Source organism: Anomaloglossus baeobatrachus, chromosome 4, assembly GCF_048569485.1.
Source record: "Anomaloglossus baeobatrachus isolate aAnoBae1 chromosome 4, aAnoBae1.hap1, whole genome shotgun sequence".
NCBI lineage: Eukaryota > Metazoa > Chordata > Amphibia > Anura > Aromobatidae > Anomaloglossus > Anomaloglossus baeobatrachus.
This window is the reverse complement of record NC_134356.1, coordinates 599393318-599410793: the sequence shown is the minus strand read 5'-3', so window position 1 is coordinate 599410793 and position 17476 is coordinate 599393318. Positions and strand designations below refer to the sequence as shown.

General features: G+C 49.1%; 1 protein-coding gene across 2 annotated transcripts in view; it reads left to right on the top strand.

Annotated features, from left to right (window-relative positions):
- The first annotated feature begins 5458 nt into the window (after positions 1 to 5458).
- The window catches only part of PRNP (prion protein (Kanno blood group)), a 45294-nt gene continuing 33276 nt past the window's right edge, over positions 5459 to 17476 (top strand). Inside the window, exon 1 of one of the 2 annotated variants that reach the window (XM_075346177.1) lies at positions 5459 to 5568. The gene's annotated coding sequence lies outside the window, so the exon portion shown is untranslated. Of the gene's footprint in view, positions 5569 to 5891; positions 5999 to 17476 lie in introns of those variants that run through there. The other variant, XM_075346178.1, reaches the window with a different exon arrangement.

Here is a 17476-nt window from a genome sequence, read left to right as displayed (position 1 = left end):
CAATGCAGCCTCATCCTGACCCTGTGACCCCGCTGGCCCACGTGACCGCGCCGGCCCACGTGACCGCGCCGACCCACGTGACCGCGCCGACCCACGTGACCACGGCGGGCCAGGTGAGCGCGGCGGGCCAGGTGAGCGCGGCGGGCCAGGTGAGCGCGGCGGGTCAGGTGAGCGCGGCTGGCCAGGTGAGCGCGGCGGGCCAGGGGAGCGCGGCGGGTCAGGTGACCGCGCCGAGTCAGGTGACCGCGCTGGGTCACGCAGCCGTGACGCGCGCGTCACCACTGTGCGCCGCGAACCGGAAGTGGATGGGAGGCCGGCCACGTCACTCACCGCCCCGCTGCCTTGATGCCCGCGGCCCGACTTCCGGCCCAGGCCTCGCGACGTCCCGACTCCTGGATCCACCGCCGCCGCACGTCCTCCACTGGGGCTCCGTCTCTGCTGCCGGCTCCTCGGTGTCATCTCTGGGCTGAAGCGCTCCGGAGGCCGCGATCTTCGCTGCCGCATCGGAGGCAGGGGGGTCCCATCTTCAGCGCCATCGCCGGTCCATCGCTGCAGCTGCTCCTTCATCCACCGCTGTCCGCGCTGCTCCACCATCCTATTCATCTGTGCCATGAGGTCTTCCATCTTCAGGATCCAGATGCTCCAACGATTCCAGTCATCGTCCAGGTAGGAATGCTCACCCCCTCCCCTGACCGGACCTATATATGACCCCCTCCCAGTACCACCCCCTGACCAATCAAACTGACCCCTAGTTCTAACTGCCCCTTAGTTACACCCCCAGATTTCCCACTCAAACTAACTTTACACATTAACCCCTCACTGACCCTATGGCCTGGCATCCCTCCTAGTCATGCTGCCCTCCCTTGAGCCCCTATGGGGCTGCAGTACGGTCTATTCCTTTGTGCCCAGCTCGTGCTTCTGGATATACACACCCTGTAAATTATGTGGGCTCTCCTCACTACAGTAATGTCAAACGTGGATGCTAAATGTGGTTTAGACACACTGTGGGGATCAGAATCAGATCAGATTAGGATATGGTAGAGTAGGTTTTGCTGCAGTCTGGAGTTTTTAGGCTAGGGGGGCAGTAATTATGGGTCTCACCAGCCTGAGATTAGCAGCTCCCAGCTGTTGGGCTTTATCTTTGCTGGCTATCAAAATTAGGGGGGACCGCAAGCCATTTTTTCAAATTATTTATTTAACCCCTTCACGACCGGCCGATTTTTCGCTTTCCGTTTTTTTTTTTGCCATTCTTTTTCTGAGAGACGTTATGTTTTTATTTTTCAGTCAATATGGTCATGTGAGGGCTCATTTTTTGCGGAACGAGCTGTACTTTTAAATGAAACCATAGGTTTTACCATATAGTGTACTGGAAAACGGCAAAAAATTTGCAAATGCAGAAAAATTGCAAAAAAAGTGAGATAGCACTATTGTTTTTGAGATATTTTATTCACTGTGTTCACTGTATGGTAAAACTGATGTGTGGGAGTGATGCCTCAGGTCAGTGTGAGTTCGTAGACACCAAACATGTATAGGTTTACTTTTATATAAGGGGTTAAAAAAAATTCGGAAGTTTGTCTGAAAAAAGTGGCGCACGTTTTACGCCATATTCCGTGACCCGTAGCGTTCTCATTTTTTGGGATCTATGGCTTAGTGATGACTTATTTTTTGCGACTCGATCTGTCGTTTTTAACGGTACCATTTTTGCGCAGATGCTACGTTTTGATCGCCTGTTATTGCATTTTGCGCAAAAGTTGTGGCGACAAAAAACATCATTTTGGGGTTTGGAATTTTTTTGCCGCTACGCCGTTTACTGATCAGATTAATTGATTTTATATTTTGATAGATCAGGCATTTCTGAACGCGGCAATACCAAATGTGTGTATATTTTTTATTATTTTAATCCTTTTTCATTGGGGCGAAAGGGGGGTGATTTGAACTTTTTTTGTTTTTTTGGTTTTTTTTTATTTTTTAAAACTTTTTTTTTTACTTTTTATTTTTATTTTACTAGTCCCCCTAGGGGGCTATAGCGATCAGCAATCCGATCGCTCTGCACGATCTGCTGACCACAGCTACACAGCTGTAAACAGCAGATACGTGCACTTCCTGCTTCCCTGGCCTTCGTACAAAGTGAAAGTGGTTCATGTCTAGCACAGGAGTCATCACATGACCCTGTGCTACCATGACAACCACCGGAAGTCACGTGATCATGTCACGTGACTTCCGGTATCGGGCAGTAAGTAAAACTTTACCGCGATCGCGTTTATAATGGCGCTGTCACATATTGACAGCGCCATTACAGGGGTTAAATGGCACGAGCAGATAACGATTCTGCTCGTGCCTAGCAGGAACACATCTCAGCTGTTAAAATCAGCTGAGATGTGCGCCGATCGCGGCATGCTGCTGCCAGCAGACCGCGGGCAGTAACGTTATGACCGCTAGGACGTTATTTTACTGCCCGTGGTTGTTAAGGGGTTAAATAATTTAAAAGAAAAGACACATGTGGTTCCTCTTCTTTTGATACACTGCCAAGATAAGTGCAAGGCTGGTGACTGCAGCCTGTAACCACATGCTTTATCTATGCTGGTATGAATAGATGGGGGGACCCTACGCCAATCTTATTTATTTATTTATTTATTCATTCATTCATTCATTCATTCATTCGATACTTCAATAGACCGGCAAACATGGTCTGTGATTCCAACCAATCACAGACGCTGTCTGGGGGAGAGGTTTGACTGCCACCAATCAGGGACGCCGGTAGGCGGGGAAAGCAGTGTATATGTATGAGGGATAATTAGCGGCTCCAGAAGCATAGCCGAGGGAGTTGTTACAGCCACAGGAGCAGTTACAACAGCGTCGTGCCTCGATAAATATGTCCTGCTTTGTTTTCTTTCTTTTAGAACCCCCTACACCATTTTACAACACATAAAATTGGCCTCCCGTTTAATTCAATGGGTATCGTATGTTTGCCAGTAAAGATCGGCTAACCAAATTTTGAAAGGTTCGCTCATCTCTAGATGTGAAGAGATTCTGCTCATCTTCTGCTTAAAACAGAAAAAGAATAGAGTAAACATACAACACAGATGACATTGTTTTCAGTGCAATGAAAACCTTTGTGGAGTGCAACGTACTATATTTTTGACCTGGTAGACGTTTTACAAACATTAGAAAGCCTCAATTAAAAATAAATCTCAAATGACTTCCTACTTTGTAGATAATTTCTAAAGCACTAGCTGTAAATTTAATAAGGTTATGTTGTATAATTACAATCTCCTGGATCCGCTTTCATACCAGTGCAATACTGTTAAACAGGTTATCACCACAATTTGCTTCCTGAAATGATTATTCCAGAAGTGCCTTGCTCGACTGTGAATTTACAGCTATAATGGGAGCATGAGCTGCAGTGACATTCAGATCTTGGAGCCTAGGTCAAACCTACGATTGATCAGCAACTTATCTCCTATCCAGTAGACAAGGTATAGCTTGTTGGGTTTTTTTTTCAATGAGCCTTAAATAACTGGATAATACAGCCGTTCTCACAAGGATTCTCATAATTATGTAACTTGGAACAAGGCATGCCACGTGAAAGATGGGGCCTAGCTGGATGTATGGATTTGCTTTGAAGAGGCAATATGCCTTTGCAGACCACATGTTGTGGATGGCTTTGGCTAGTCAGGATCAGATGTTACACAGTTCATCAAGGAAGACTACATCTTCTTTAAAAACTTAGTTTTATTTAACAGAAACTTAGTAACAATGGTGTACATTATAGATTGCAGGCACTCATTTTTTCATACAGTTCTTTATCACAGAGCATCTCTTTACACATTTTCTTCCCTCCACTTGTTCCCCATCAGTACAGAAAGACATTATGACAACCCTCATCAGTACAGAAATGCATCACCAGAACCACCAGGAGTACAGAAACACATCATTAGAATCTCTATCAGGACAGAAACACAGCCTCACAGCCCTCATGAAAACAGGAATGCATCACAAGAACCACCATCAGAACATGAATACATCACCAGGACCATCATCAGTACAGAAATACATCACCAGAACTACCATCAGTACAGGAATAAATCACCAGAACCACAATCAGTACATGAATACATAACAAGGACTACCATACCTACTTGAATTCAGCACCAGAGCCATCATCAGTAATGTCTGTGCAGCCCCATATACATTTGTATCACATGAACCCATAACGTCCAGTATGCTCTTGATATTGATAAGGAGATGGTAGTTGTTGTTATCAGTCATCATCAGGCTGCAGACAACACAGGAACCACAATGCTGATAAGAATTAGTCAGTATCACAAATAAACATTTATATCCAGGTACCTTATAGATGACATAATCTTTGATCAGAGTCACTCTTTCATCCTCTTTTTTTTTTTTCTCCATCTTGCCCAGAAGCCATGATAACTTTTCAGATTTCCATCTTCTCTGGTTTTCTGCAGCACACCCCAACACAATACCCTTAAAAAGAACAGTATCATTATAATGCTCCTGAATAAAAAATATCTGCCCTACGTTGTGGCCCTGAATAAATAAAAGTCCCTTAATGTGTTACCTGCACAAAATATGACCCACACTCTGTCCCTCTTATGGTACATTCTCTACATAATGCCCTCTCATTTTCATATTGGGCACCATCTTCACACTGTCCTCTCACACAGTGTCCCCCCCAATAGTGCCCAATCTCTATACTGTGCCCCATCATCACACTCCTCCTCTTTGGCATACCGTCTCATCCACATTGTTCCGATGCTACCTTCCCGCTATACCATCTCCCCTCACACATTACCCAGTCTCTTTTCTGTGCCACCTGACACTTTTCTCGCCCATAGTGTCTCCTCACATTATTCCTGTCAATCTCTTCACACATTACTTGCTTCCTAATAGTGTCTCCTCACACAGCCATGCCCTAGTAACCATAATGTGTTTACATATAGGTTTAAATGACAAGAGGACATAATTTGGCAGAGTATACAAATGCAAAAATATATTGTTAGGACATAGGAATTAGTGTAGTAATAACAATATGAAAGCAATTGCTGACTCATTCCACAGATTCAACCTTACAAAGTTTAAAATTCAGAAATTGTATTTCCAGTTTAATAATTATTGAATGTTCTCAGTGAGAGGAACACAATTCAATTTTCAATAATTTTTCAACGGGCTAACACGGTACCAAAACCTTTTCACTTCCAGTTTAAGAGAAACACTAAAGAAAAAGGACACATTTATGCCCAGAGAAAAAAAATGAAGTAAAAAGAGGAAGTCATAAGTGGAAATGTCCCCTGCCTTGGAAATTAACCTGTCAACTTTCCCTTAACCACGAGATGAATAATGCATAGCCTTTAATCCTTTTCACTTCCATTTAGGCGGATGTTAGATCCATTTTAGAACACACACAGCACAATCCTTCCCTCCCCATATGGCGGAGATCTGCCCACTCCTCCCAGCCCCCTTCTGTGAACACTGAGTCCTCAGTACCAGCCTCAGGGACCGTCATACATACAGAAGAGATCTGCCTCTCCTCTGCTTTTAGCTAAGGTAAATTCGCTAAAGCCTTTCCTTAAAATGTCTTTCAAAGAGGGTGAATTAACCCTTTTATCATTGATTCCTTTAGAATTCTTTCTTAAAGCAGGCGAGGACAGGAAAACATTGCGGCACGTTCTATAAACCCAGCACATGGCGAAATATACTGCATCCGTTCACCTCCTTAATGCAGTATTATTATAGGAAGACGACATCATGCTCAGCAATTGAACTGCATGATTCAGGCTCATGATTAATTTATTAGGTGGATGTATTATGTGTTTGTTGTGTGTGTGTCATTGCAATGAGGGTGTCTCGAATCGCTTTATTTTATACCATTGATCGTTTTGTAATGAGGCGTAGAAGAAGGGATCTGTCTCTGCTGGGTTTGGAAGGACTAGACTATTAAAAGGAGCATCATTACCAAGACTATTTTTACTGGCGGGTAAGAAAATACTGTTATAATTGTCATATATGTGGTAGGGATGTTATTTGTCATCGTCAAAATACAAATTATGGAGTCGTTAAGAGATAAATGTCAAAGCGTGTGTGAATGGATAAGAACAGTCTGATCTCTACTGTGTTATCACTGGAGACCAGTCTGATCTCTATTAGGATATGAATTTGTGTTAAAATGATAAAATTCCCATGCACCATGTCAGGTGCAAAGCCTGGGGCATCGGGTGCCATGGTGGTTGTCAACAAGATACTCTGTCTTGGATAAGGTGTTTAGATACAAGGCTCGGGCATCAGCAGTATCTTTGTTCTGCAATGGCTGCATCCGCCAATGTATATGTATATCTGATGTCCTTGATGGTTTTGCTTTGTTGTTTTACATTGGCATAGGTGTGGCGATCGTGACCGCGCTTGCCATTCATGGAGTATATATTTGCATTAGTGTTTCCAGGTAAATACTCCATGAAATATTCATCAAAGGCTGAGGACATAAAATGACACCCTAAAGGCTCGGATGTACTGTAGTCCTTGATTTCTATGATGTAGGGAGACGAGATGGCTTAAGGATATACGTAATGACATTAACAACTGATGAAATCATTTTTAATCTGGACATACTGTGCTCTAGCGTTAATGCACGGAGACATCACTATGTATCTTTCTGAAATGCTCGGTATTTCCTGAGTAACCTAATTCAGGCTAGACTAATTACTTATGTAACAGGAAAACAGTCGGATGAGTTTATGTCAATGTGTGTTATGTTATTAGCATTTTCACAAAGTAGTAAAACATCTCTAATGGATTCCTTCATTCAGAATCTATAGATGAAAGTGTGTTGCTTTTATCATGTGCTAATATGAGGCCTTCAAGTTGTTATTACCCATTGAAGCTCATCAATATTCTCTTTGTTGTCCATGGCAACCAATGAGAGCTAGCCTTTCATTTCAGAAATTGCTCTGGAAAAATGTAAGCTGTGCTGTGATTGGTTGATATTGGTTGCAAAGACAGTTTCACTCTTAAGATGGTCGTACATATGAAATAGCTGAGCAATTGTTGGACATATTGTTATCTCTCGCGACTCCTCTATACACATGAGCCCTCAGCTTGGCTGAGCAGCCATGTGATTTCCACAGGGAGAACGCTGCTACCAAACACTTCTGGCAGCGGCTTATATACTGTATACTGAGATCAAAAGGATCATATTAAAATTCTAGCAAAACAATCCAATACTTCTCTCCCCCTACATCATGTCACGGGAGAGCCGGAAAGCACACATACACATCAAAGAGCAGGCGGTTCCATTGGGTTTGTCCCACTTTCATCTAATGTGTATGGGAGCCTTTAGTCCATTTTGTTAGGTAAGAGCCAATGTTCGATTATCATGAATACAGAAGGGTGTTAACACATTAATAATTTTGATGTGATATTTTGCATCACTTTCCATGAGCGGGCCATATGTGCCTTAGGGTCCTTTTAAATTACCAGATAAATTGCTTGAAAAGAGCGTCAGTCACAAATATAGCAAGTCAATCCGTGCTTAATTAAGTATGTTTACATTTGTAAACTATAGGGAGGGTTTGCACAGTCATGGAAATCTTTTGCATTATTATTGGCAACACATCCCCTGTTTTCGAGGCTGAATGTATTGCCTGCCAATGAGGACTTTTAGTTCGGCATAAAAGATGTAATTAGCGATAATCGAATTATCACTGACTATTCTGTCTTTGATTTTGTATGATTGGGCAATGAGTGGGTACAATTGTTCCTACAAATGATTATGGGGCATTTCATCACACTCTTTCGATCAGGGTTTCTTTTCACCAGTTTTCAGGTGATGTTAATAACACTTTATGACTTAGACCTGGTGGTAGATGCTGATTATCGTATTATTCGGCTTATAAAACGCACTGGATTATAAGACGCACCCCAAATTTAGAGGAAAAAAGGTAAAAAAAAATGGGGTCCTCAATGACAAGCCGAGATCTCATCTGTGCACACGCCAACTCCGGGTGTCATTTCTTTAAGTCCACCGCTGGGCTGGAGGTGGCGGGTGCACATATGAGCTCTTGAGCCGAAAGCTCCATCTGCACACACACCGACTCTGGGTGCCATTATTTGAAGCCGCAGCGCCAACCTAAGGATGGCCCCTGCCTCACAGCCCCCCAGGACAGCAGCTCTCAGCACAGCGGCCCCCAGCACAGCAGCCGGCAGCACAGTGGCCTCCAGCACAGCAGCTACCAGTTCAGCTCCAGCAGCCCCCAGCACAGCAGCCCGCGGCCCCCAGCACAGTGCCAGCAGGCCGCAACATTGCCCTTGCCTCCTGCTAGCCTTCTCCAACACCTCCCGTTAAGCTACATTCGGGTTATAAGATACACCCTTCATTTTCATCCCAAATTTTTGGGAGGAAAAGTGCGTCTTATAATCTGAAAAATATGGTATACATCAGTAATTTTTGTTTAAAACATTGTTCCAGGGTAATAAATTTATACTTAACTCCCGGTATACCTTATATCGTGTTAAGCTGTGCTGAGAAAGTCTTAAGGCCGCTTTACACGCTGCGATCTCGCTAGCGAGATCGCTAGTGTGCATACCCGCCCCCATCATTTGTGCATCACGGGCAAATCGCTGCCCATGGCGCACGAAATCACGCGGATCCGTCACACTACTTACCTGCCTAACGACGTCGCTGTGAACGGTGAACCGCCTCCTTTCTAAGGGGGTGGTTCGTTTGGCGTCACAGCAACGTCAGTAAGTGGCCGCCCAATCGAAGCGGAGGGGCGGAGATTAGCGGGACGAACATCCCACCTCCTTCCTTCTCATTGCCGGCGGCCGCAGGTAAGGAGATGTTCCTCGTTCCTGCGGTGTCACACATAGCGATGTGTGCTGCCGCAGGATCGATGAACAACATCGTACCTGCAGCAGCAATGATAATTGGGAATTGGGGAACATGTCAACGATTAGCGATTTTGCACGTAGGTGTCACACATAACGACATCGCTAACGCGGCTGGATGTGCGTCACGAATTCTGTGACCCCAATGTCATCGCTTTAGCGATGTCGCAGCGTGTAAAGCGGCCTCTAATGTCTGCAGTCTTAAAGTCGAAAAATTGCACTTTTAACTGCACTTTAAAATGGCTCAAGAGCAGTTGCGACACGGTGTAACTTTACATTGTACATATTATCTCGACACTGTTGTGAAGATGTAAAAACCTATTAGGAACATGTTGTCCATGTGCAGAGGAGCACTATAATTCCATTATATGTGACTACTCCATAGCATCTGTCGCGGGCGGAGGATGGGACGCTGCGCTCACCCATTGCCCGGGTCCGGCTGCTGCTGCTGCTGCTCGGTGGTGGCTCGAACGGTGGGCCGGATCCCGGGGAATCGAGCGGCGCTCCTCGCCCGTGAGTGAAAGGGGGGTGGTTTGGTTTAGGGATATTGTCCGTGACGCCACCCACGGTTGTGGTGAGGTTGTGACACCACCGCTGCTCTGGACGGGGATCCCGGGAGTGATGACAGGGAGCAGCTTGGATGTTGTTTCTCTCCTCCGTGGGTAGGGGGGTTGGTTGTTCCGGGGCCCGGTGAGGGGTTAGGGATGGCAGACGGGTTACGGGGCCTGGTGAGGTGCAGGGTCACGGGGGCAGCGCTGTGCCGCACGGCACGGTGGTACTCACTCAGCCAATGATGAATGCAAATTCTCCGGTAACACAAATGGCTGGATAGACGGGTCCCACAGACGGCTGCGGTAGCTCTCCCGGTAGGTTGGTGGTGACTGCCTTTCCCTGCACCTGTGTTGTGTTCACGGTTCCAATGGCTTCCCACCGGTAACCCGCTCCCCAGCTTGGATGGATGCTGAGGGAGCCCCTTTTGCCCGCAGGCTCTGGCCCTGGGAACTGTAGCCTTGGCGGTGACTGTGTTTCCCCTTCACGGTGTGAGCTGTTGCCTTCAATCGGGTCTTGACTGCTGGGAAACCCCGGAGGTTCCCTTCGCTAACGGATTTGACCGGTTTTACGGCGACTCCTAGCCTGGTTGGGGTCCGTAAGCCCTGCCGAATGGTGCTGGCCTCTCTTTGTTCCCTGATCCGGTACCGTCGGGCCACCGCCCGTCCCCGGTCCTTACGGTTCACTCCAATCAGCCTCTCCTGCAGACGGTCACCACCGTCTGCCAACCTTGCTGTATGTGCCCGGGCCACTCACCCGGACACGGTCAGTCTCCTCTACTACCACTTCACTTCTCCAAACTCTATCTGATCTCTCAACTGAACTCCTTCCTTTTCCCGCCTCCAGGACTGTGAACTCCTCGGTGGGCGGGGCCAACCGCCTGGCCCACCCCCTGGTGTGACATCAGCCCCTGGAGGGAGGCAACAAAGATTTGTGTTTGACCTAGATGTGCCAAGCCGGGGTGTGGGGTGTGTTGTTGTAGTACCTGTGACGTCCTGGCTTGTCCAGGGCGCCACACATCCAATTCAGGATCCAAACAGGAGTCTAAAATGACACTGCACAACAATATAAACGCAACACTTTTGCTTATTCTCCCATTTTTCATGAGCTGAACTCAAAGATCTAAGACTTTTTCTCTGTACAAAAAAGTCCTTTTTCTCTCAAATATGGTTTACAAATTTGTCTAATTTGTATATAATAGTGATCACTTCTCCTTTGCTGAGATAATCCATCCACCTCACAGGTGTGACATATCAAGATGCTGATTAGACACAATGATTACTGCACAAGTGTGCATTAGGCCGTTTCACACATCCGGCATTTCGCCGCTTTACCGGATCCGTCACACTCCAGTACAGTGCAATACAGTACAATGGCATCGGGCAAGCTCCGGTCACATGCTCCGTTCACATGACAGCATGTGACCGGAGCTTGCCACGATGCCATTGTACTGTATTGCACTGCACTGGAGGGTGACGGATCCGTCAAAGTGGTGAAATGCTGGATGTGTGAAACTGCCCTTAGGGTGGCCACAATAAAAGGCCACTTTAAAATGGGCCGTTTTATAGTATTGGGGGGTCTAGAGGTGTCAGAAAACCAGTCAGTATCTGATGTAACCACCATTTGCCTAATGTAGCAAAACACATCTCCTTAGCATAGAGTTGATCATGTTGTTGATTGTGGCCAGTGGAATGTTGCTCCACTCCTCTTCGATGGCTGTGCGAAGTTGCTGAATACTGGCAGGAACTTGAACACGTCGTATATGCCAATCCTGAGCATCCCAAACATGCTCAATGGGTGATGCAAAAACTGGGATGTTTTCAGCTTACAGGAATTGTGTATAGATCTTGGTAACTTGGCAACATAGGACCATGCATTATCATTCAGCAATATGGAGGTGATGGTTGTGGATAAATGGCACAACAATGGCCCTCCGGATCTCATCACAGTATCTGTGCATTCAAAATGGCATCAATAAAATGCAACTGTGTTCGTTGTTCATAGCAAATGCCTGCCCATACCATATCCCTAACACCACCATGGGCCACTTGATTCATAATGTTGACATCAGCAAACCGCTTATTCACATGACGCCATACACGCAGTCTGCCATCTGCCCAGTACAGTGAAAACCGGGATTCATCCATGATGAGAACACTTTCAACATGTCAGATGCGACTGTGCGCATTTTCCCACTCAAGTTGGTTAGAGAGACTAACATCAGTCAGGTGGAGACCCCGGTGAAGACAACGAGCAGCATATGAGCTTCCCTGATATGGTTTCTGACAGTTTGTGCAGAAATGTTTTGGTTATGCAAACCGATTGTTGTAGCAGCTGTCCAGGTGACCGGTCTCAGACCATCTTAGTGGTGAAGATAATGGATGTTGAGGTCTTGGGCTGGTGTGGTTACACGTGGTCTGCAGTTGTGAGGCTGGTTAGATGTACTGCCAAATTCTCTAAAGCACCATTGGAGATGGCTTATGGTAGAGAACTCAACATTTGTTTCAGCTCTGGTGGAGATTCCTGAAGTCAGCATGCCAACTGCACGCTCCCTCAAAACTTGCGATATTTGTGAAACTGTGCTGTGTGATAAACCTGCACATTTTAGAGTGGCATTTTATTGTGGCAAGCCTAAGGCACACCTGTGCAATAATCATGCTGTCTAAGCAGCATTCTTGATATGTCACACATGTGAGGTGGACGGATTAACTCGGCAAAGGAGAAATACTCACTAACACAGATTTAGACAAATTTGTGAAAAATATTTGAGATAAAATGGCCTTTTGTGTACATAGAAAAAGTCTTAGATCATTGAGTTCGGCTCATGAAAAATAGGAACAAAAATGTGAAAACACACAGGTATTTTATATGAAACAAAAAAGGAAGAAAAAAAAAGAGAATGAAAATAGAAAACAAAGGGATATGTCATATAGGGAGAGCTGGATTCCCTAGCCAAACATAGTTTGCTTTGGGCTTTGGCAATTCATTTTTTTCTGCACTGAATTTTTATTAGGCAGGGTTGGTTTGAGGGTCTGTCTTTCCCTTCAGGGCCAGATATTCTCTGTAGCCTTCAGTCAGTTCAGGTGTTGGGATGATTCATGACTTCTGGATATGTGATGGACCATCATTCATTAGCACATCAAAGGGTACGCTAACACGAGCTGTATGACTTGCTCGAGTCTCGCATTGCATCACCCGGCATGGTCGCTCACTCTACTGACAGGAGCTGGTCGGTTGCATGTATTTTTATGCAGCTGAGATGCTCCTGTTGGGAGAGTGTGTGGCCGTGTCAGGTGGTGCAGATGCAGTGCGAGACTCATACGGCTCGTGTGAGCGGCGCACCCAAATAGCAACTATATGATCCAAATATGTGACCTAATTTTCGTGATAAATGGACACAGCTTTATTTAAAACCACATGACTATGACAATCGCAGAAAGAGTCAGGTGATACTTAGGCAAGTATATTTTGATACCATTAGATCCCCCAGCTGACTGACATACTGCAATTGGCACACAGCAATCCAGGGATGGCACGTTCTGGCTTGCAAAACTAGCAATGCCAGTCCACTTCAAGGGCTCCAGTGACCCAACCAAAGATCCTTTGCCATGTGCTTAACAGCTAAGCCGCCAGTGGATAACACCATTGCCCTCTTCGCTTAGTACTCCATAGCGAAACAGGGATACATACAAATTTTCCTGAGAAACGTTTTCCCGAGAAACAGGGATACATACAAATATAAATCAACAATGAGAGAAAAGAGCCCAGTGCTGCAAGGGAACAGAGCTAACCATTAAGCCCCATGTTACCACTTGTAGTCAATAAGGCCATGACTGGACAGTTGACCAACTTTATTTTTAGTGTGGCCTGTAACTACATCATATGAAGGATCTTTGAAGACATGTTCACAGTGATTTTTCTATGTGGACTTTGAAGCAACTCCAATTTTTGTATTGCTCCGCAAGAGTGCTGCTTAAAATCTAAGTTCCCTGCCCCCTGTCATCTACTCATCTTCCAGTGGCTTCATCTTCTATTACCACCGCTATCTTTGGACTTAGGTGATTTGTGACCTGCCGGCAGCTCCAATGCTTCATGGAGCAGCCGGAAGTCTGTCGCGGGCGGAGGAGGGGACGCTGCGCTCTCCCTCTGCTCGGGTCCGGCTGCCGCTGCTGCTTCGGCCGCTGCTGCTCGGTGGCTCGAGCGATGGGCCGGATCCCGGGGACTCGAGCGGCGCTCCTCGCCCATGAGTGAAAAGGGGGGTCTGGTTTTGGGGATTTATTGTCCGTGACGCCACCCACGGTTGTGGTGATTGTGTGGACACCACCGCTGCTCTGTATGGGGATCCCGGGAGCGGTGACAGGGAGCAGCTTTGTTGTTATTTCTCCCCTCCATGGGTAGGGGGTTGGTTGTCCCGGGGCCCGGTGATGGGGTAGGGGTGGATGGCAGGCCGGGTGCGGGGCCTGGTGAGGTGCAGGGTCGCGGGGGAAGGGCTGTGCCGTACGGCACGGTGGTACTCACTCAGCCTGAGATGTTGACACAGTTCTCGGTAAAACACACGGCTGGAAAGACGGTTCCCATGGATGGCTGGTGTTGCTTTTCCCCGGTAGTTAACGGTGACTGTCTCTTTCCCTGCACCTTGTGTAATGTTGGTAGCGATGGGTTCCCACCGGTTACCCGCTCCCCGACTTGGATATGGGCCGGAGGAGCCCCTCTTTGCCCGCAGGCGCTGGCCCTGAGAAACTGGTGCCTTGGCGGTGGCGGTGTCTCTCCTTCACGGTTGGACTTTTGCCTTCAATCGGGACTTAGTTGTTTGGAGACCCGGAGGTCCCCTTCACTGATGGATTTGGCAAATTCACGGCGACTCCAAGCCTTGCCGGGATCCGAAAGGCCCCTGCCAATGGTGCTGGCTTCTCCTTGTGTACCGGTCCGGTACCGCCGGGCCACCACCCGTCCACGGTCCTCACGGCAACTCCGATCAGCCTCCACTGCAGACGGTCACCGCCGTCTGCTAACCTTGCTGTCTCAGTCCGGGGCACACACCCGGACCAACTTCAGGCTTTCAAACTGTCACTTTTCTCTTTCACTACTTTCCCTCCTTCTACTTCAAACTCCAAAACTTAACTGCCAGTGTTTTCCCTCCTCCAGGACTGTGAACTCCTTGGTGGGTGGAGACCAACCGCCTGGCTCCACCCCCTGGTGTGGACATCAGCCCCTGGAGGAAGGCAACAAGGGTTTCTGGTTTAGCTTTGGTGTACCTATCCGGGTGTAGGGTGTGGTGGTGTCATTACCTGTGACCCCTGGCTGGTCCAGGGCGTCACATTCCCCCTTAGCAAAATGCAGACCGTCTGCGGGCTGCCCGTCCAACACCGGTTTTATTTTTCTGAAAAAGATAAAAACACAATACAAATAAAATAACATCATCCCACAATGGGAGGCACTTTTCTTAAACGTTACGGTAACGGTTGCGGCTGCCGCTCTCTCCCACCCAAGTAACCTGGCCCTGATGCTGCCCCTAAGAAACAGGCAGCACCCCTTGACCCCAGTCCTGAACCAAGTCACCCGAGCGGGATCTGTCCTTCCCCTCCAGAGGGTAGCCACCGGTTCCTGTGGTGGCTGGGCCCCAGCCTGCTCCACTGCGGGCCCTCCCTCCAACCTGCCTCTCCGGAGGCGGTAACGGTAAGCTGCAACAAACATATTTACATGCCACTAACGTTTGTGGTTGCCCTGCAAGTTCACGGGCTTGTCCGTAAGGAGTCCCTTACGCAACTTTAAACGGTCCCCACGTGGACAACGGTGCTGGCAACGGCCGGTTCAATCACGGTTGCTGACAATCAGCTGAGACTTCGGTGATCATTTTCATTTTCTCATAACTTTCAAAACTTTCAAACACATACACATGGATGGTCCCAACGGGGACTGTGCAGCGGTGCTCCGCTGCCCTTACTCTGAGTCCTCGACATCACCTGAGGGAGGGGGCGCGGTGCTCACACGGGCCTCCTGGCTGCCCCTTAACTTGGCATCCAGCGCAAACCACCCCCTTTCCCCGCAGTGCCAGGTGTACTGTACAAGGCCCCCTGGCATCAAGTTGCGGCCTGGGTGCTCTTCTGGCAGGTGAGCATTAACATCCCGCCGGGCTATAAACACTTCTGCCTCTAGGCCCGGTCCATAGATGAGTCCATAGCCCCGGCGGACATCAAACCGCCTCACCTGCCCCTCATACAGCGGGCCCCGGACACGGAAGGTCGCTTGTCTCAGGCTCTCCTTCTCCCGTATCGTACGGGCCACCATCTCCGCCTTTTTTCTTTCTCTCTCCTCGATTTCCAGGCCCAACGGTACCAGCTCCCTGTCCCAGTACGGCGCTGCTGCGAGCTCCGGCGCACGGGTCGGGCCCCGCGAGACCTCTCGGACGCTGCCCACTACTGTTGATCTGGGCGGCAGGTCCCGCGGTGACTTGGCCTTGGACGCCACCTTGCAGCGGCAACCCGGCGCAACCTCAGCCGAGGTGTGGGGGATGGGCACAGGGGCTTTCCTCTGCTGAGCCTTCGGCACGGAGCGGGCTGTCGGCTCCGGCTCGGGGGATTTCTCGGGGGACGCCTCCGGTTTTGACTTCGGGGCCTTCCACGGCAGCACCTCCGGTCGGCTACGGGCTCCGGCTACAGGTCGGCCCGCTGGGGCGGGCATGCTGGGTATCGCTACCGGTTGCGGTGGTAGCAGGCCTAGTGGCAGGGTCACGGCTTCCGGGACGGGTGGAGAGGGGGTTAGCAGGGGGAGAGGGTTTAGACCGGGTCCCGCAGCCGCGATGACCGGCCCTTCAAGGGCATCGGGGCGTGGGTCACTCACCCTCCCTTCCTCAGCTTCCTCCTCGCGTCTCCGCACGGCCGCTATAACCTCCGCCATGTCGGTCTCCCACTCCTCCATGAGGAGCTGCATTTTGACCTGCAGCCTCTGGTGGAGCTGCACGGTCCGGATCTCCACCCACGCTGCAGTTCCAGGCGCGGGGGCTACGGCGCTTCGGGACGGCATCCCCATGTTGCTGGCGGCTTCTCCCAGGAACAAGAGGGCTGCAGAGTCCTTTCGTCCCTGCTTTTATAGCCGCGGCTACATGCGACCAGTCGCCATTTCGTCCCCCTTAGCCTCTTTCCGGCCCCTCCTCTATCGGGGCGGGGTTTTGGCCTTCGCGCCTCCACTACTCGAGAAGACGCTCGAGCGGGAACTTTTCGCGCCAAAGATGGCGGCTTCTGAAATCTTTCGGCCGGACACCTCCGGCGGTAGCAAGGCACACCTCTACCCAACGGCAGAGCGGTAAGATCCTGTTCGTGACTCCAAGTTGTCGCGGGCGGAGGAGGGGACGCCGCGCTCTCCCACTGTTCGGGTCCGGCTGCCGCTGCTGCGGCCGCTGCTGCTCATTGGCTCGAGCGATGGGCCGGATCCCGGGGACTTGAGCGGCGCTCCTCGCCCGTGAGTGAAAAGGGGGGTTTGGTTTTGGGGATTTATTGTCCGTGATGCCACCCACGGTTGTGGTGATTGTGTGGACACCACCGCTGCTCTGTATGGGCATCCCGGGAGCGGTGACAGGGAGCAGCTTTGTTGTTATTTCTCCCCTCCGTGGGTAGGGGGTTGGTTGTCCCGGGGCCCAGTGATGGGGTAGGGGTGGATGGCAGGCCGGGTGCGGGGCCTGGTGAGGTGCAGGGTCGCGAGGGCAGCGCTGTGCCGTACGGCACGGTGGTACTCACTCAGCCTGAGACGTTGACACAGTTCTCGGTAAAACACACGGCTGGAAAGATGGTTCCCACGGACGGCTGTTGTTGCTTTTCCCCGGTAGTTAATGGTGACTGTCTCTTTCCCTGCACCTTGTGTAATGTTGGTAGCGATAGGTTCCCACCGGTTACCCGCTCCTCGACTTGGATATGGGCCGGAGGAGCCCCTCTTTGCCCGCAGGCGCTGGCCCTGAGAAACTGGTGCCTTGGCGGTGGCGGTGTCTCTCCTTCATGGTTGGACTTTTGCCTTCAATCGGGACTTAGTTGTT